The following is an 18,564-nucleotide window of genomic DNA, read 5'->3' on the forward strand; positions in this document are numbered from 1 at the left end:
CTTCTTGAGTTAAAGCCGAATACCTGTTCTGTAGCTTGATCTGGAATTGCTCTGTTTTCCCTCTTACCGCTAACTCATTGATCGGCTTCTTATGTACCAGTTTCTTCCGTTCCCTCCTCAGGTCTAAGCTAATTCGAGTTCTTACCATCCTATGGTTACTGCAGCGCACCTTGCTGAGCACGTCCACATCTTCTATGATGCCAGGGTTAGCGCAGAGTATGAGGTCTATTTCATTTCTAGTCTCGCCGTTCGGGCTCCTCCACGTCCACTTTCGGCTATGCCGCTTGCGGAAGAAGGTATTCATTATCCGCACATTATTCTGTTCCGCAAGCTCTACTAATAACTCTCCCCTGCTATTCCTAGTGTCTTTGCCATATTGCCCCACTGCCTTGTCTCCAGCCTGCTTCCTGCCTACCTTGGCGTTGAAGTCGCCCATCAGTATAGTGTATTTTGTTTTCACTCTGCCCATCGCCGATTCCACGTCTTCATAAAAGCTTTCGACTTCCTGGTCATCATGACTGGATGTAGGGGCGTAGACCTGTACAACCTTCATTCTGTACCTGTTATTAAGTTTCACAACAAGACCTGCCACCCTCTCGTTAATGCTATAGAATTCCTGTATGTTACCAGCTATGTTCTTATTAATCAGGAATCCGACTCCTAGTTCTCGTCTCTCCGCTAAGCCCCGGTAGCACAGGACGTGCCCGCTTTTTAGCACTGTATATGCTTATTTTGGCCTCCTAACTTCACTGAGCCCTATTGTATCCGATTTACTGCCCTCTAATTCCTCCAATAGCACTGCTAGACTTCCCTCACTAGATACCGTTCTAGCGTTAAACATTGCCAGGTTCAGATTCCAATGGCGGCCTGTCCGGATCCAGGAATTCTTACCACCCTCTGCTGCGTCGCAGGTCTGACCGCCGCCGTGGTCAGTTGCTTCGCAGCTGCTGCGGACTGAGGGCCGGGGTTTGATTGTTGTGTTCATATAGGAGGTTGTGACCAAGTACTGCACCAGGGTGGCCAATCCTGCTCTGGTGAGGGAGTGCGTTACCTGTTCTGGTCACCGGGATCAGGCAACACTCCAGGCCTGTTTATGCACGAGGGTTGCAATGTGGGCTTGTTGGTAATGCATCTTCAAGGGGAGTACGGTAGCGCGTTTTCAAAGACGGGACAAAAGAAGACACAGCGCTGTGTTTGTCCCTTTGTGTCTTCTTTTGTCCCGTATTTGAAAACGCGCTACCGTACTCCCCTGTTTATGCAATTTTATGAACACGCGGATTTTTTTTAAAATCCGGTGGAAAATTGCGCGGCAACGAGATTCGAACCACGGACCTCTTGGACGCGAGGCGGGTGCTCTACCTCTACGCCACCGCTGCACTATCTATGATACTTGCATTTAAATGTACAATCAATGGGAAACAAAGTAAATGAACTCTAGTGTGTTTAACCAAATGAAAGGTTGTTTTGATGTAGTTATGCTAACAGAAACCTGGCAATCAGATATTTCAGAAGAATTTGAACTGCCCAATATGAAAACGTTCTCTGTTTTTAGGCAATGTCGTCGAGGGGGTGGTGTCACTATGTTACGTGATAATTCTTTACCAGCCGTATTTCTCGAAAATTTTACTTTATTTACTGCTCATTACGGGATGTTGTGTGTTCACTTTCAAGTTGTCATAGTTGCTGTATGTTACCGGCCACCTGGCGATAACTTGTCTGATTTTTCTGCATTTTTAGATGTTTTCTTAACATTTGTAAATCAACACCAATAGACCGTTATATTGGGTGATGATTTCAATATTGACATGGGTCATGACGGCACGAAAAAGTGTGACTTTGAAACTACTATTGCATGCAACGGTTGCGAAAACATTATAAATAGACCCACTAGAATTACTCTGTCTTCGGAGACCACCATAGTCTTATTTATCACAAACTGTGATCTTTCGTGTGTGACCTGTGCTGTCCTTACGTATCCTATTAGTGATCACATGGCGATATGTTGTTCTGTAAAAAGAGGTGCACCTACGTTAATTCAGAGCGACATTCCTTATAGTTATCAGCATGTCTCGCCAGCTGCTTTAGATGCCTTCCGTTCAGAGATTGGCACTTTGCACTGGGACAAAGTTTTTAAGTCAAATGATGCGAATCCAGCCTATGACGCTTTTTTAGAATCCTTTATTTATCAACACCAATAGACCGTTATATTGGGTGATGATTTCAATATTGACATAGGTCATGACGGCACGAAAAAGTGTCATAAAGAACACTTCCCTTATAAACAACGGAATAAACGTAAATGTTGTCATAAACCTTGAATGACGCGCGAACTCCTATGTAAAATTGACAAAAAAGACAGATTACTTCGGAAATTCATACGTACGCGCAACGAGGCGCACCTAATTGCTTTCAAGCAGTTCCGAAATGCCTTAAGTAAAGAAATGAAGAAATCAAAGGAGCTATATCACATACAAGCATTTACTTTGTGCTCAAAACGAGCAGATGTTTTATGGAGTAAAATAAACTCTTTGATGGGTCGAAATCCGAGAACAGAACAAATTAAGGAGGTGCTCCATTATGGAAACTTGGTCAGTGGAGAGGATATGGCCAATGTTCTTAATGATTACTTCGTTTACAGACTTCAACGACAGATCACCCGCTGCTTACCGAACTCTGGGTTCAGAAACTACTAACACGTTTTTCTTAGCAGGTACTATTGAACCAGAAGTCCGCACAGTATTCCTTGGAAACAGTCGCAGCTGCGAAGCAGATGGCATGCAAATAAAACCAGTTAAATATGTTATTGATCACATTAGTCCAGCACTAACACACATATTTAATCTCTGTATTTCGACAGGGATGGAACCGCAACCTCAGAAGAAGGATTGCTAGGCATAATAAGGATATGGAAGCTTATACTTTTACATTATGCGAACAAAATTGGGCCAACAAGTGTGACGAAATGGAGGGGAGCATGAACCTCTCCAAGACGTGGAACATCCTCCGGCACTTGTTAGACCCCGCAAGCTCGAAAACTCAATCCGGTATAATATTGGCAAAAGCTAGGCACGCGTTCGTAGGGAACGATGATTATTTCATGAAGAAATTGATGGAGACGTTCGTGGAGGAAACATCGCGAACTCCACTACCAGACTATGGTGGAGCGCCTAACGAGGCGTTGGACGCCCCCATCACAGAAGCGGAAGTGCGAGCAGAGATTGTAAGACTCAGAACGAAGTCGGCTCCGGGCCCTGACGGGGTAACGAACAAAATGCTCAGGAACTTGGACGACGATTCCATTAGTTATCTAGCGAAGTACATGCAGGAATGTTGGGAAAAAGGCGAGCTCCCACAACAGTGGAAGACGGCAAGCATTATTTTAATACCAAAACCCGGGAAGCCTCCGCAATTGGAAAACTTACGGCCAATTTCCTTAACTTCATGCGTGGGGAAATTGATGGAGCACGTCGTCCAGACCAGACTGATGGGCTTTATGGAGCATGGCGATCTGTGGCCGCATGAGATGGTCGGGTTCCGACCTCACTTGTGTACGCAGGACGTCATGCGCCAAATCAAACATGATATAATAGACTCAAGATCTAAAGATGCAAAATCAATTCTGGGACCGGACCTCACGAAGGCTTTTGCCAACGTAAAGCATGAGGTGGTCCTGGAAGGGCTGAACAAGATTAATGTAGGTACCAGGACATATCGATACATCAGGGACTTCCTGACGGGAAGAACTGCTTGCATGAGGTTCCAAACGCTGGAATCCCCCACAATTGAGCTAGGGAGTAAGGGTACGCCCCAAGGATCAGTGCTCTCTCCCCTACTCTTCAACGTGGCTATGAGAGAACTCCCCGAGCAATTGGCAAAGCTCGAGGGATTAAAATTTAGTATATATGCGGATGATATCACCCTCTGGGTCAACCGGGGAAGTGATTCAGCCGTCGAAAGTCTGCTCCAGGCCGCCACCGACATCATAGTCGATTACGCGGCCGAGAAAGGCCTAGCATGCTCGCCGCTCGCCGCAGAAATCATAATTGTTTATATACAATCCGAAACACTTAAGGTGCAAGGCACCCTCGGAGATCAGAATTAAAGTGGCGGGTAAAGAGGTACCAATAGTCGAGCAAATTAGAATCTTGAGCCTGATTCTCCAGTCACACGGCCACAATGGCGAGACCGTCAAGAGGCTGCAGAATCACACAATACAGGCCCTCAGCCTAATTAGGCGGGTGGCCAGCAAAGGCCGAGGGCTAAAGGAGAAAAATTTAATTAAACTAATACAGGCGTACATATTCAGCCGGGTGAGCTATGCAACGCCATATCTCGATTTGAAAGTCGTGGAAAGAGAAAAGATTGATTCTCTAATGAGAAAATGCGTAAAACGAGCGCTGGGACTGCCCATGTGTACATCAACAAAGAGACTGATGGCTCTAGGAGTGCACAACACATGAGCAGAACTGGCGGAAGCGGTGCGAACCTCTCAAATTGAGAGACTTAGCACCACGAGGACAGGAAGAGCCATATTGGCCAAAGTTGGAATAAATCCGGACAGAGGCCCCACCCAAAAGGTAGAAGTAGATAGGGAAGTTAGAAAAAATCTGATTATCCCCCCCCTGCCAAAAAACATGCACCCGGAACATAGCAAAGACAGGAGGCATAAACGAGCCGAAGCATTAAATATTAGATTCGGTAATATCTCGGAACATGAGGTGGCCTATGTAGACGCGGCGGGAGGTAGCGGCAGTTTTACGGTGGCAACGGCCGTCAGCGGCCGGGGTATTCCCGTGACCGCTGTCACTATGCGCGGGCGCAACATAGAAGTTGCCGAGGAAATTGCGATCGCATTAGCTTGCGCTGGAACGGACGCGAAATTTGTGATCAGTGACAGCTAGACTGCCATACAAAATTTTAGCAAGGGAAGGATCTCGCCCTTAGCGGCCAGAATCCTAGGCCAGAGAAAGCTAGATAGAAAAATTCAAATAATTTGGACTCCGGCGCACGAAGCCATCCCCGGCAACAAGGCGGCCCACGAGCTGGCTCGAGATCTCTACCGCCGAGCCGCTACGGGGCCCCTCGATGACCGAGGGAGCGGAGAGCGCATGCTAAAATATGGGGAGATCACGCAGCATTATAGATTGGCTCGTAGACTGGTATCCCCGCCAGACCCAAAATTAAACAACAGACAAGCAGTCGCGTGGAGACGACTACAAACTTATACATATCGGCACCCGGTTATGGCGAACCACATGTTCCCCGAGCATCACTACAGGACTGCACGGTAGTCGAGGCCGAAGAGGCAGCTGTGGCTCTGGCAGCACTGGAGGGCTATCGATCTGGCAGGTCCCTAACAATAATAACAGACTCTCAAGCAGCATGCCGTAATTTTACAAACGGCAGAATTGGGCGCAGAGCACGCCACATACTCTGCTCATGCGACCCGGGAAACAAAGTTCAGCATACCATCATCTGGGTACCAGGGCACACTGGCATAACAGGGAACCAAGAGGCGGATAGGATAGCTCGAGGGCATACCAACCGGGCGTCCGACACATCCAGCCTTGAGGAACCCGAGTCAGTACCCATGGGCTACTCAGATATCCTAAATTATTATAAAGGGGTCCGACTGAAGTACCCACCCCCGGATAAGGACCTAAGCAGAGAGGATGCTGTTGCATGGCGACAACTGCAGACGGGTACTTTCCCGAATCTAAACCTTCTGAATAAAATTTTCCCTACACAATATGAGGCTAAGTGCCCATGGTGCGGAGAGAAACCAGATCTGTACCACATATCATGGGCCTGTCAAAATATTGAGTCCCCAACTATCTATAAAATTAAAAACCCGAGTGCGGAACAGTGGGAGAGTATGCTTTCCAGCGTAAGCTTGAACGGCCAAAAGCGCCTAGTAGAGCGAGCTCGCGGGTTGGCCATACTCAGTGGAGCCTTGGACTAGGGCACCAACCCTGTGATTGCAGACAGAAGATTCCATCAGAAGATGGAAGAGGCCGTCTGAAGCCGCGAAGATCTCTTTTCTAGAGCTCAGTAAATGTTTTCCGATCCGATCCGATCCCCGAGGCCAGGAGCGATAAATGTAATCTTTGTGGGGCGAGAGGGACCCTCGACCACATAATATGGGAATGTCCGTACTCTCCCGGGGGAACGCACAAAATAGGTAGTAGAGACACCTGCATGGGAGACCCTGCTGCGCAGCTCGGACTCTGAGCTCCAGCTCCGGCTCGTCCAACTGGCTGAAGAGGCTGCTGGGACCCAAGACCTCCCAGCCTGCATATGAGGCGGCGGCACTCACCCCCTGACCTGCGTGTCGGGGGGTGGGTAGATCACCTTTTCCGTTGGACATTAAAGTTTATTTTATCTAGCTATCCTTCGAAAATGCAAACGGCACGCGTAATAGCTCTCTACAAAAAGGGGAACAAGCATAACGTTGCCAATTATCGACCGATATCTATTCTCCCCGTATTTTCTAAAGGTGTCGAAAAAAATTATTTTTACTCGCTTATACTGTTTTTGCACCAAATATGTCCTGAAAAAATCTCAATATGGCTTCCAAAAACATAAGTCTACAGAACTCGCCCTACTGGATCAAAAAGAATACATCCTACAACAGTTTGAACAAAAAAATTAAGTAGTCGGAATTTTTGTGGGTTTCACACAAGCATTTGACTACATTCACTACGGCATTTTATTTGGAAAATTAAACCATTATGGCATTCGTGGGCTCCCACTCGCGTTACTTAAAAGCTATCTTGCGCATAGATGTCAATTTGTTTCTATAAATGATTTCGTATCAGATAAGAAGATAATTTCAGGTGTACCACAGGGCAGCATTCTTGGTCCTTTATTGTTCACTTTATATATTAATGACATAGTCCATATCTCCCCAGAAGTTAACTTTATTAACTATGCAGATGACACGAGTATATTTGTCACCTCAGCAGCAGATCTTATTCTTTCTAGTAAAGCTAATGACGTCTTACAGAAGTTAGACAACTGGACAAGTAACAATAAGTTAAAAATAAATGCAACTAAAACAAAATACGTAGTTTTTCATTCGAAAGGTCAAGTGACTTTTTAGAATAACCTTATATTTAGAGGCTCAGATATAGAAATAGTGAAGTCAGTGAAAGTACTTGGGGTACATTTCTCCAGTTCTTTGCAATGGGATGGCCATGTCAATAATGTTCAAATAAAACTAAGTCGGATAACTGGAATATTAAGCCGTATCCGGTACCTTATCCTCAACTCAGTGAGGTTATTAATATACAAATCGCTGTTTAGCTCTTCTCTTAACTACTGCTATTTGGTTTGGGGAACAACTACAGAAACAAACTTAACGAAATTACTGAGAATACAGAAGAAAATACTGAGGCTGATAGACAACGCTATAGTTCTAGCACCTAGCGACCACTTTTTGAGAAATATAGGATAATCAAAGTGAATGACCTATATCAATACAGACTACTAAGAGAGTACTGTCTTAGCTGCAAACGCTCAAACTTTTTGTTCATGGAGATGGCGAATCTTTGCTTAAAGGAAAAGGCCTATGAAACAAGAAATACAGAAATGTGGAACGTTCCTTACTTTTGTACTAATTATGGCTTTCAGATGCTTCGATGTACTCTTCCGCGAATTCTAAACAATTACACTAGCAAAGGTATAGATGTGTCTCATTTAAGTGTCGCAGAATTAGCGGATCTTTTTTCTGTATAAACTATGTAGCAATTTATTTAAGTGCAGAAGATTACAGCCGTTTTATTCTTTGTATAAGCTATGTATAAACTATGGTTTCAGTTTTCCTTTATGTCTTGATCTTCAACTAAAAAATGTGTCACTTTAAAAAAAAAGAGAAAGAGTGCTGTGATATTGTGACGTCCTTCAGCTGCTGCCATTGTTCACAAAGGGGGCGGAGGATCTCTCAAGCCGTCATTTGAACGCCTTTTCCCTCCGCCTCCTGTTACACTGTACTTTGACGAAGCGAATAAATAAATAAATAAAATAAGATCTCCCTTTCATGCTGGCGCTCCTACATAGGGAAAACTGGGCGCTGCGTTAACGACAGAATTAGGGAACATGAAAGAAATGTACAGCAAGATAAAGAAGGGCCAAACATTTCCAAGCACATTAAGTCCTGCCCGTCACGCTCTTGTGAGGCATGTTTTGCAGGAGGCGCGGATTCTAGCAAAGAGTAAAGATAAAAAAGCTTGGGAAGTAATTGAAGCTTTCTTTATCGGAAAGAAAGGAAGCATGTGCGTCAGCGATCCATCAATATCTTTATATATGGCTGAAAAAATATATTTAACCAGTTCGCGTTTATTTCAATATTGACCTGATTGTGTTCCTTGCGTCTAAGACGGGTATATAAGTGCATGGTGTGCCTCCGAATAAAGCAGTTTAAGTGGCGCTCTGTCCCGTTTCCTTCCTTGTGTCTTGTGTGTGTTCGCGCCTAGTACCCAAGATGAATGGTGACCAACTCGCCCAACAAGACGTACTTTTAAAAAAATAAGAAGCTTCACCAAACTGCACCAAGAAAAGGAACAGGCCGGCTGCATCCCTGCTGCTCCATCATGCCCACTGGAAGGTTTAGCTAGCAGCTGGCGTTTTAAGTAGTCGGGTAGGTGTGGTGGCACTGACGATAGTGAAGCATCAATATGAGGGAGCAGAACTTGTGCGTAGATGAACATTTCCGGTATCGCGCATCAAGCATTAGACGCCAAAGCAGGACATTGGGTGTCTGACAATGCATGAGATATGGATGACGCCATTCCGGTTCCGTGAAGTTGGTTCGGCGACGCAGTTGCGCAGTGCGAAGCTGAAAGCATCACAGCAAGTCGGCTGGTCACCGTCGGGCAGCCGATCCACTCCGATGCAAGTGCAGCGAACTGCACCAAGAAAAGGAACGGTTTTATGGCATCCCTGCTGCTCCAACATGCCCACTCATAATGAATGGGCATGATGCGAAAAGCAAAAATGTCGCTTGCGACTTGCTTGCGGAGGACGTGGCAGCCTCTAACCACGATATTGGCCTTAGATAACGCTTTCGTTATGGCCAAGAATCTGGATTTAACGTAAGTATTCGGGGTTCTTATCACACTATACAAAAGGCTGAATCGCAGCGATGGCACTATTTCGTATGCGTGCGCAAGATGCCCACGTCGAATTTCTAGCACTTAGTGTTTGCACACAAAGATTCTGTACAGAGGAATGGGAGCTCTTATCAGTCACATGTTATCTCATCTCTTTATAACCACGTTGAAGGGGAGCCGAAATTCATTATATTCATTACTGCCCTTCACTGTAATGCGTGCGTAATGAAGTGCACAATTTTGAACTAGCATAGCTAGAAGACGGCTTGCGGCCAGTATAACCGCTGCATGGCCACGTGCACCGAACAGAAAGCAGCAAAAGAAATTTCGGCGTCCTCAGCACACAACTTCTTGGCATCTGACACGATTGCGTTTGCGATAGCTGCGTTCTGTTTCAATGTGATGTTCTTTCGTTTCCGCTTTCAGTTGGCTTGTCTCTAGCATCGCGAAATGAAGGCGCCGTTGAATAGGTTGCACGCTGCGACGCCAACAACGTTTGTTGCGTTCGCGCAGCACGTGCCACACAGGGAGACGTGGTTTCGGAAATTGCAACGGTACAATCTCTGAGGCCACTCTTAGCTGCACTAGCCTGCGCGGTCCCCAAGTTAGAAAAATTGCGATGGCGATATAAGCCTTTGCTTATGCGCAGCTACGCGCAGGTGAGAAGGAATAGTGTTCGGCGGCGTATTCAACGCAAATACCTAAAGGTTTTGGCACCGAATATGTACCGAACTCCGCGGAGTGCGATTGAGTCTGCAAAGGTCGGGCATTTCTTGTTTCGGAGACAAACCAGGTTTGTATTTCGGAGACAAATCAAGTTCGGCAGATCTATTGGCAGGATAATTTCACTTCGTTAAAAGGAGGTTTTAAAGGAGCACTGACAGAAAAATTTGAAGTCGAGATAACTTGTGAGATCGATTTAGTTGGTCACACACACATGGTCTATAAAATATCAGCGGTGAATATCGCTTAGAACATATTTAAAATCAATCTGAAAGTACGTGCGCGCAGGCAACCGCAAAACAGAGCACCTCGCGACATTGACATCAACCGGGATTGTAAATAGCCAAGAAAACGCTACGTCATGTGGCTACGTCACGAATTTTCGTTGGCTGCCATGCGGCTTACATGTGCACTTCTCCTCTGTTGTTGCTTGTTCTAGCTGTTGTACTGGTAGTGGGACGCTCTCCGTGTCGCTGCAACTGCAGTTTTTGTCGTGTCCATCGGGATATTTCCCACACTATCAGCTTGACTGCGCTGTCACAACGTTCAACGCCGATTTGTTGTGTCTTACCATTGATTGTGGCTGATGCGAGGGTTTTGTTGAGGTTCGTCCTCGCCATCGTCGGCCGCAATATCTGAGTCGCTAAGTGATTGGCCACGTCTAAACCGCGAGACACATGGCGCGATTTTCCGTGCGATCTGTAGTACGGCGCGTCGTGTGCGACTTGCCGCATGCGGCGATTCGGGACACGTGGTACGAATGAGCGAGCGGCGGCCCAGAACCGGCGCCCCTGCGTGGAAGTTCGGAATGCTGCGTAACTTCGAACAAAAAGTGAAAGCAACCGTATTTGCACAGCTATCTTGTTTGAAACAAACGATGACAATATAAACACGTCTATGCGAGCACTATAGATGTGTTTCCGCAAGGTCGCGTTAGCAGTATCGGATCCGTTGACAGCCGCCGATGGCCAAGAGCCGGCAGGCATAGCGCGCTGGGCCATCGAATCCGACACCGGTTGCGCTTGTGACACGATCGTTTGTAGCTCGTATAACGAAGCGCCTATGTTAGTCGGCACAACGTGTACACAGTTATGTCACGCTTAAATTGCAGCACATTTGATTTCATTTGCACCGACAGAAGCGAACGAGCATGCAAGGCGAGGTTGCGATCACTGGGAGACGATGTAGGCCTAGCTCGCCGGCCGTCTACCCGGGGCCGAGGGTCCTTGCGATGCGTCCGCAGCTCGTAATAAAGCGCCTAAATTCATCAGCACAATCAATGCCTGAACATTTATGTTTCTCTTAAATGAAAATACGGTTAGTTTTCCCGGTGCCGTTAGTAGCGATGAGTAAACAGGCCAGTCAGGCGAGCCGCTTCGTATACAGACGATTGCTGGCGCGTCTGCGCTTACCGCGTCCGAGTAGAAATCACGCCAACGATTTACTATTTCGCACAACGTTTCGAGGTCACTTTATTCTAGAAGTTATTTCGTGTCAGAAACAAATTGTAGCCCATTTATGTGCCGCCGTCAGCGGCGAAATAGGCCCGCGTTTCGACCAGGGAGAGAGGAAAAAAAAAAACAGACATGATCGGAGCGGCGAGATGCCCGCTCGCCGGCCCCGCCCCGCCGGGTCTACCACGTGGCCATGACGTTCACGCTACCGGCGCTGTCATTGGCTGCGGTCGTCCGACCGATGCGGCAGTCGCACGACAATATTCAGCAAGTTGGTCGCGCACGCCGGCTGCGCGTCAGAGTATACGTCATGGCTTTTTGCGAACACGTGACTACTTTGTTTACGTTCCCGATTGTCCCGTCTCGTTGTTCTCTGGAACCGAATCTTCGACTGGTCGCTACAAAAAAGACTGCAAATAATTACCTGTCGCGCTCTGAAGTAAATGAGGTTTCGTGCCGTGATTACTTGGTCATTAACTACTTATTAAAGCAGAAAAAAACCACGTGGATTTTTTGTATGTCAGTACTCCTTTAAAACGTGTATATCTACGGATATTTCAAGGGGGATTTCGCTTTGTTACATCCAATAACAGTTCTGTCCCGTTTCCTTATAATGAAGTTTCACTGTAACATGTATTTGTTAATATCTTGTATCACCTTCCAATTGCAGGTGACAAACCTGAGCTCAAGCAACACTAGGAACAAGCTACATTGCTGCAGGTGCATCAGCCTGTGGAACTGTCTAAGCCAGCTCCCTGAATCATGAAGTGACCAATGTGTGATAACATAGTCGCAAAGCAAATCTCTAAAAGGTGTATCGAAACATTTTGCTTATGTAGTGGTGGTATTGAATTCATTTATTAAACATTATTTGAAACCTATGGCCACTTCAGCGCTTCATTTGTTGATTAATCACTCTTTATGTTAAGCGTGGCTTTAACCTGTGTTGTCACTTTTGTGGTCTTGCCTATATTTCAGAGGCGCATGGTGGGTTGTAAGAAATGGGCCATAGGCATTCGTTCTGTCGGTGCAGCCAAACTTTTCAATATTGCGAGGATTAGGAACATTCCCAATAATTTGTCCATTTAGCGTGTCAGGAGCCACACAATTCCTTTATAATTAATGCTACACTGGAAGGGTGTATTGTGTTCCTAAATTCATGTGTGCCAAACATCCACGTAAGAAAAGCTTCTGTGATAGTGTGGCTGGAGTTCTTGATATTATTCCATCCGCAAATCTCGAACATTGTTGACAAAGTAAGGAAAATGACCTTGAGTCTTGCCAGACCATCGCATATGTGCAGTGTATGCCGTTTCTAGCCGGATCACCGAATCTCAGCATCATTTCGTTGGACAGTTGATCTGGAAGGAAACCAACAGTAGATTGCAATGCTATGACTGAATTTTAGCGTCAGGAGACTACTTAAAATGTCACCTTTGTGCTAGTGCTTCCCCTAACAATAGTGTTCCCACTGTAAATTGACAGGTTTGGTACGTCTTGCTGTCATTTTTGCCATTACCCCCCTAGCCCAATGAACAAGTGGTGCTTCTCGACACAATTTTAAAATACTGATGCTTGCGACGAATGTTAAACATTCCTGACTAGAGGTGCCGCCACTTTTTAAAATTTTGAATGGTTTGTCCGTTAGTTGCCTTCAGGCCTTAAATACCTGTCGCTCAACAAATTGCTTTACTAAATTATAGGGCTACGTTACGCAAATATTGACTAGAACGTATTGTACCTTGCTCAAGTCCGTTTAGTCTGTTGGGAAAACATTTTCGGGACGGCTACACAACGTCTCGCAAAATTTCTGACGGCCGTTTTTAAGATGGCTATAAGACGTTTTGCAAGACATCACATAGTCGTTTCTAAAACGGCTACAAAACGACTTATAGCTATTTTTAAAACAGCTACAAGATGTCTTGCAAAAACGTTTATATCCCTTGTTTGGCGGTGCATTAGACGGTCTTCACGACGGCTACAAGGCGTTTTAAGGCACCCAACAAAGTTTTGGTAAGGAGTCTTCAAGAAGCCTTAAATATCTTGTCAAGACGTCTTGAGTATGTCTAGTAAACGTTTATATTGTTACGGGGTTAAAAACAGTCAGACGTATATTTACAGGATATTTACAATGATTGTAGCAGCTGACAAGACGGTAGACAGCGCGCGAAGCCCAGAGCGTCGTCTTCTTCCGACCAAGCTGAAAACATCTTCGTCAGCGTGTCACATACCCCCGGCGGCTGAAGCACCGGCTCGGTGCTGGTTAGGAGGCGGGCGAGTGATACAACGTAAGACGCGCGACGTGGACCACGTCGGAGCGATGCTGAGCCATGGTGGACTCAAGAGGGGCGATTTCGTACGTGACGTCAGCTACTTGACGCAAGACACGGTAATGGCCAGAGTAGCGTGAAAGTAACTTCTCCGAGAGGCCAACGCGCCGCAACGGCGACCAAAGGAGAACCAGGGCGCCCGGTGTGTAATGGACGTCACGATGGCGGGCGTCATATAAGCGCCGCTGATTGTCCTGCGACTCCACAAGTCGACGTCGGGCAATATGGCGTGTTTCTTGTGCTTTGAGTATGGCTTCACGGGCGTACTTCGATGTGGAATTCAGACTAGCAGGCAGAACCGTGTCGAAAGGTAGCGTAGGGTCGCGGCCAAACAAAAGGAAGAATGGAGAGAAGCCTGCGGTATCATGGCGAGACGAATTATAGGCGAAAGTAACGAACGGCAGCGCAACGTCCCAGTCGCGATGGTCAGCGGAGACATACATGAACAGCATGTCAGTAAGGGTGCGGTTAAGACGCTAGGTTAGACCGTTCGTTTGTGGGTGGTAAGCAGTAGCAAGTTTGTGTTTAGTCGCGCGCGAGTGTAGAATATCATTGACAACTTTAGAAAGAAAGTAGCTGCCTCGTTCGGTGAGGAGCTGTCGAGGGGCGCCGTGTTGAAGGATTACGTTCTCTAGGAGAAAGTCGGTGACATCGGTTGCACAGCTTGTCGGAAGTGCCAGTGTAATTGCATATCGGGTAGCGTAGTCTGTTGCTACAGCAATCCACTTGTTTCCCGAAGCAGACGTAGGAAAAGGGCCTAAAAGATCCACACCTACACGGAAGAATGGTTCTGATGGTACGTCAAGTGGTTGAAGGCGACCAGCACGGAGTGTGGTCGGCTTATTGCGTCGTTGACAAAGGTCACACGCAGCGACATAGCGGCAGACGTCACGGTATAGACCACGCCAAAAGAAGCGCCGACGAACGCGGTCATAAGTCCGTGACACGCCAAAGTGACAGGCAGTCGGTACATCATGAAGCTGGGCGAGAACAGTCTGACGCAGATGCTCAGGCACAACGAAGAGTCGTGCAGGGCCATCCGGGCGCATGTTAGAGCGGTACAATATACGATCTTGGAGTTCAAACATGCGAAGGGAAGGATTGGGCGTCGTTAAAGTGAGCCGTTGAATAAGGTATTGTAAGGAGGCGTCCCGGCGTTGTTCGGCTCCAATATCGCGAAAAGCAGCCAGAGAGAACGGTGACAGGTATGCCGGCCGCAGAAACGTCAGGAGGGTCGACAGGATGGCGCGACAAGCAGTCCGCATCTTGATTTAACCGGCCGGTCTTGTACACAACTGGATAGTTGTATTCTTGAAGGCGCAGAGCCCAGCGGCCAAGGCGCCCTGAAGGATCTTTGAGGGACGAAAGCCAACACAGAGCGTGGTGATCAGTGATGACTGTGAATTGGCGGCCGTACAAATAGGGGCGGAATTTGCCCACTGCCCAAACGAGAGCCAGACACTCGCATTCGGTGATGGAATAATTGCGCTCAGCAGAGGAAAGAAGGCGGCTAGCGTAGGCAATAACACGTTCTCGCCCTTGTTGTTTCTGTGTCAAGATAGCGCCAATACAATGGCCCCTAGCATCGGTATGGACTTCTGTTGGAGCTGACGCATGAAAGTGGGCGAGAATGTGCGAGGACGTAAGCAGTCCAATCAGCTCGGTGAAAGTACCAGCTTGCTCAGGGCCCCAAATGAATGCGGCGTCTTTCTTGAGGAGCTGATTGAGAGGACGCGCAACGTTCGCAAAATTTCGGACAAGCCAACGGAAGTAGGAGCAAAGGCCCAAGATGCTGCGAACATCCTTGGCACATGTTAGCACGGGAAAGTCTTTCCCTGCCCGTATTTTATCGGGATCAGGGCGTACACCAGAAGAATCGACGAGATGCCCGAGCACAGAGATTTCCCGACGACCGAAGTGGCCCTTGGACGAATTTAATTGTAGCCCCGCCTGACGGAAAACAGATAGGATCGTCGATAGGCGTTCGAGGTGTGTCGCAAAAGTCGGAGAAAGAACGATCACGTCGTCCAGGTGACAGAGGCAGATGGACCACTTGAAACCATGTAGGAGGGCGTCCATCATTCGTTCAAATGTGGCCGGGACATTACATAAACCGAAAGGCATCACTTTGAACTGATACAGGCCATCGGGAGTAATAAATGCTGTCTTCTCGCGGTCCATGTCATCGACGGCGATTTGCCAGTAGCCGGAGCAAAGGTCGATGGACGAAAAATATTGTGCTCCATGCAGGCAATCCAGGGCATCATCAATGCGTGGTGGCAGATAGACGGCCCTCTTTGTTACCTTGTTCAGGTGTCGATAATCCACGCAAAATCGCCAACTGTTGTCCTTCTTTTTAACTAGTACAACAGGGGATGCCCATGGGCTACAATAAGGTTCGATGATGTCTTAAGAAAGCATCTTGTCAACTTCATGTTGGATGACCTGTCGCTCAGTAGGCGAGACGCGATAGGGTCGCTGATGGATGGGGCTCGCATCACCGGTGTTTATTCGATGTTTTACGACATATGTTGACAGGGTGCTCTCCAAGGTCGAATATGTCCCAGTATGAAGCAAGGAGGCAACGTAGTTCTTGAGTACGCTGGGGCGGAAGATCGGGCGCAATCATTTTCGTTAGTGCATTTAAGTCTGAAGGGACAGGGGGCGAAGCAAGAGTTGAACAGCAGGAGCTGTTACAAGTTAAAGCCGAAATGTGGTAGTCTCTGGCCGGCGGTATTTGCGCCAGGGATATTCCGCGCGAGAGTACTTGTGTACAAAGTCCAAAGTTCACAAGCGGAAGGCAGGACGTGTTGTCCGAAATGGTAATGATGGTTGTGGAAAAGCGACGCTATGCGGGAGCAGGACACCCGGATTGGGGGATGTAGTCACCGTTTGGTACAGGTGGAACGGGGTCTCCCCGTTCGCCCATGGAACATAGCCGCATAGGAGCACTATCGGGAGGGTCAATAGCAGCAGGTAGAGCGAGTCGCACAACACCAGCAGAACAGTTTATCAAAGCGGAATGTGTAGGCAGAAAGTCAAGGCCCAGAATGAGGTCGTGAGGGCAGTGCTCTAGAACATAAAATAAAACAGAACTATGATGTCCGGCGACACTCACGCGAGCCGGACACATGCCAATAACGGCTGGTGTTCCACCGTCGGCGACTCGGACCACGGTCGACGGGGTAGGAGTGAGGACTTTCTTGAGAAGATTGCGAAGCTAAGCATTCATCACAGATACGTGCACGCCAGTGTCAATCATAGCCGTAACAGGTACACCATCCACGTTCACTTTAATGAGGTTCCGATGTGTGGGCAAGGCCGTTAGTTTTCCGGAAGGAGCTAGGGGACGGTGATCGACGAGATGGGGGCGATCTGGAGAAGTGGCGACGTGGCGAAGGAGAGCGGCTAGAGCGGTTAGTGTAAGTGTAAGTGTCGCCAGAATTTACTGGTTGCGTTTGCGGGAGGAACTGAGGAGCAGTATGAGGGCCGTGGGATGGGAGGTATGGCCAGGGGGTCGAATTCCACGAAGACCCGCAGTGACGTGAAATATGGCCGATACGGCCACATGTGAAGCAAGTAGGCTTATCGTCTGGAGTGCGCCATTCGGCCGGGTTGCGATACCGCGTTGGGGCATGCAGGCTGCGGGTACGTATGACAGTGCTGGAAGGAGTGTAGTCAGGCCGATTAATTGAGCAGACGTTGGTCAGGCCAACGTTAATTGGCCAATTCTTGGCGCACGACAGACTGTATCAGTGAGATGGTAACCTGGCAATTGTCGGGGCCATGGGTTGGGGTTGTGACAGGAGATGCGGCTTCTATAGAGTTCACGTCGGATGATATGTAGATTGTCATCAGAGAGATTGGGCGTGGGCGGACTGCGGAAGTCTTCGCAGGTGGACGTAGCAGCCGTGTTGGAACGCCGGGGAAATGGCTGGGCAATGTGGCGACTCTTGGTTTCTTCAAACTGCCGGCATTCGGTAATAATGGCTTGCACAGTTGAAGAATTCTTGAACACAAGGAGGTGGAACCCACGAAACACGCAATCAGCTATTTGATGTCTAAAAGATGTCTTGAACGGCTAATTCAAAAGTCTAGTAGCTGTCTTGATCCAGACATATTGTAGCCATGGGCGTCTAGAAGTACTTCAGTAAGCCCTGCTAACGGTGCGCTAAAAGTTGGGTAATGGAGACCTTGACAAGAACAACTGCAGACTTTTATTAGACATTCCCTCAAATTTGTGCGGCAGCTGTTACAGCAACACGACGTTTGCCCACAGTTACAATTTACTTTAAACGACGCATGGACATCAAAAAGAAAGTTTATATTGTCGGATAGAGTGATTCACAGGTAGTTTTTCCAGATGTGAATCATGGGAATAGTGTAGTACAGCCTCATTAATCAATTAATGCTCTTTAATTAGACCAATCAATCGAATGCCACCTGCCAGAATTAGTTTGCTAATAAAACAAGATCTGTATTGTATATTGATATCATGCCAATGTTCGCCCATTGACCTAAACAAGAACTTCTCCGCATGAAGGAGGGAAGCCGTATCGCATCTCCTTAGTGCCTAGCTAGGGACGTACCTAGAAGGATCTAGGGCGCGTACCGTGCCGCTTCGGTGAAAAAGTACCTAAAACGTGGTTCGTGCGAGCACCGCTAGTGGCGCAGCGGTCGAGCGCTGGGCTTGGGCGTAAATAGAAACACGCTCCCGGGGGAGTCTCTAATGACGTCCCGCCTTTACCTCAATTTCTAGTTTATTAAGGCTCTCTTCGCGAGAACACTGACACCTTAGGTATTCTCGAGCACTAATCTAACACTTAAGCTTTACTTCGTATTTGCCTTTAGTGTCCCTTTACGGTTTTCCGACTAAAGAAAACCTGCCGCAGACTGCGTCCGACGATTACCCTAGCCCGTTTACTCCATAGCATAAAAGAAAACAAT

At 47.4% G+C, this 18,564-nt stretch overlaps 1 pseudogene; it reads left to right on the plus strand.

The window, feature by feature from the left end:
- The first annotated feature begins 2,962 nt into the window (after positions 1–2,962).
- Positions 2,963–11,961, plus strand: LOC140216639 (uncharacterized; annotated as a pseudogene).
- The last annotated feature ends 6,603 nt before the right edge of the window (positions 11,962–18,564 follow it).

The sequence above is a fragment of the Dermacentor andersoni genome, chromosome 3 (genome assembly GCF_023375885.2).
Source record: "Dermacentor andersoni chromosome 3, qqDerAnde1_hic_scaffold, whole genome shotgun sequence".
In the NCBI taxonomy this organism is placed as follows: domain Eukaryota; kingdom Metazoa; phylum Arthropoda; class Arachnida; order Ixodida; family Ixodidae; genus Dermacentor; species Dermacentor andersoni.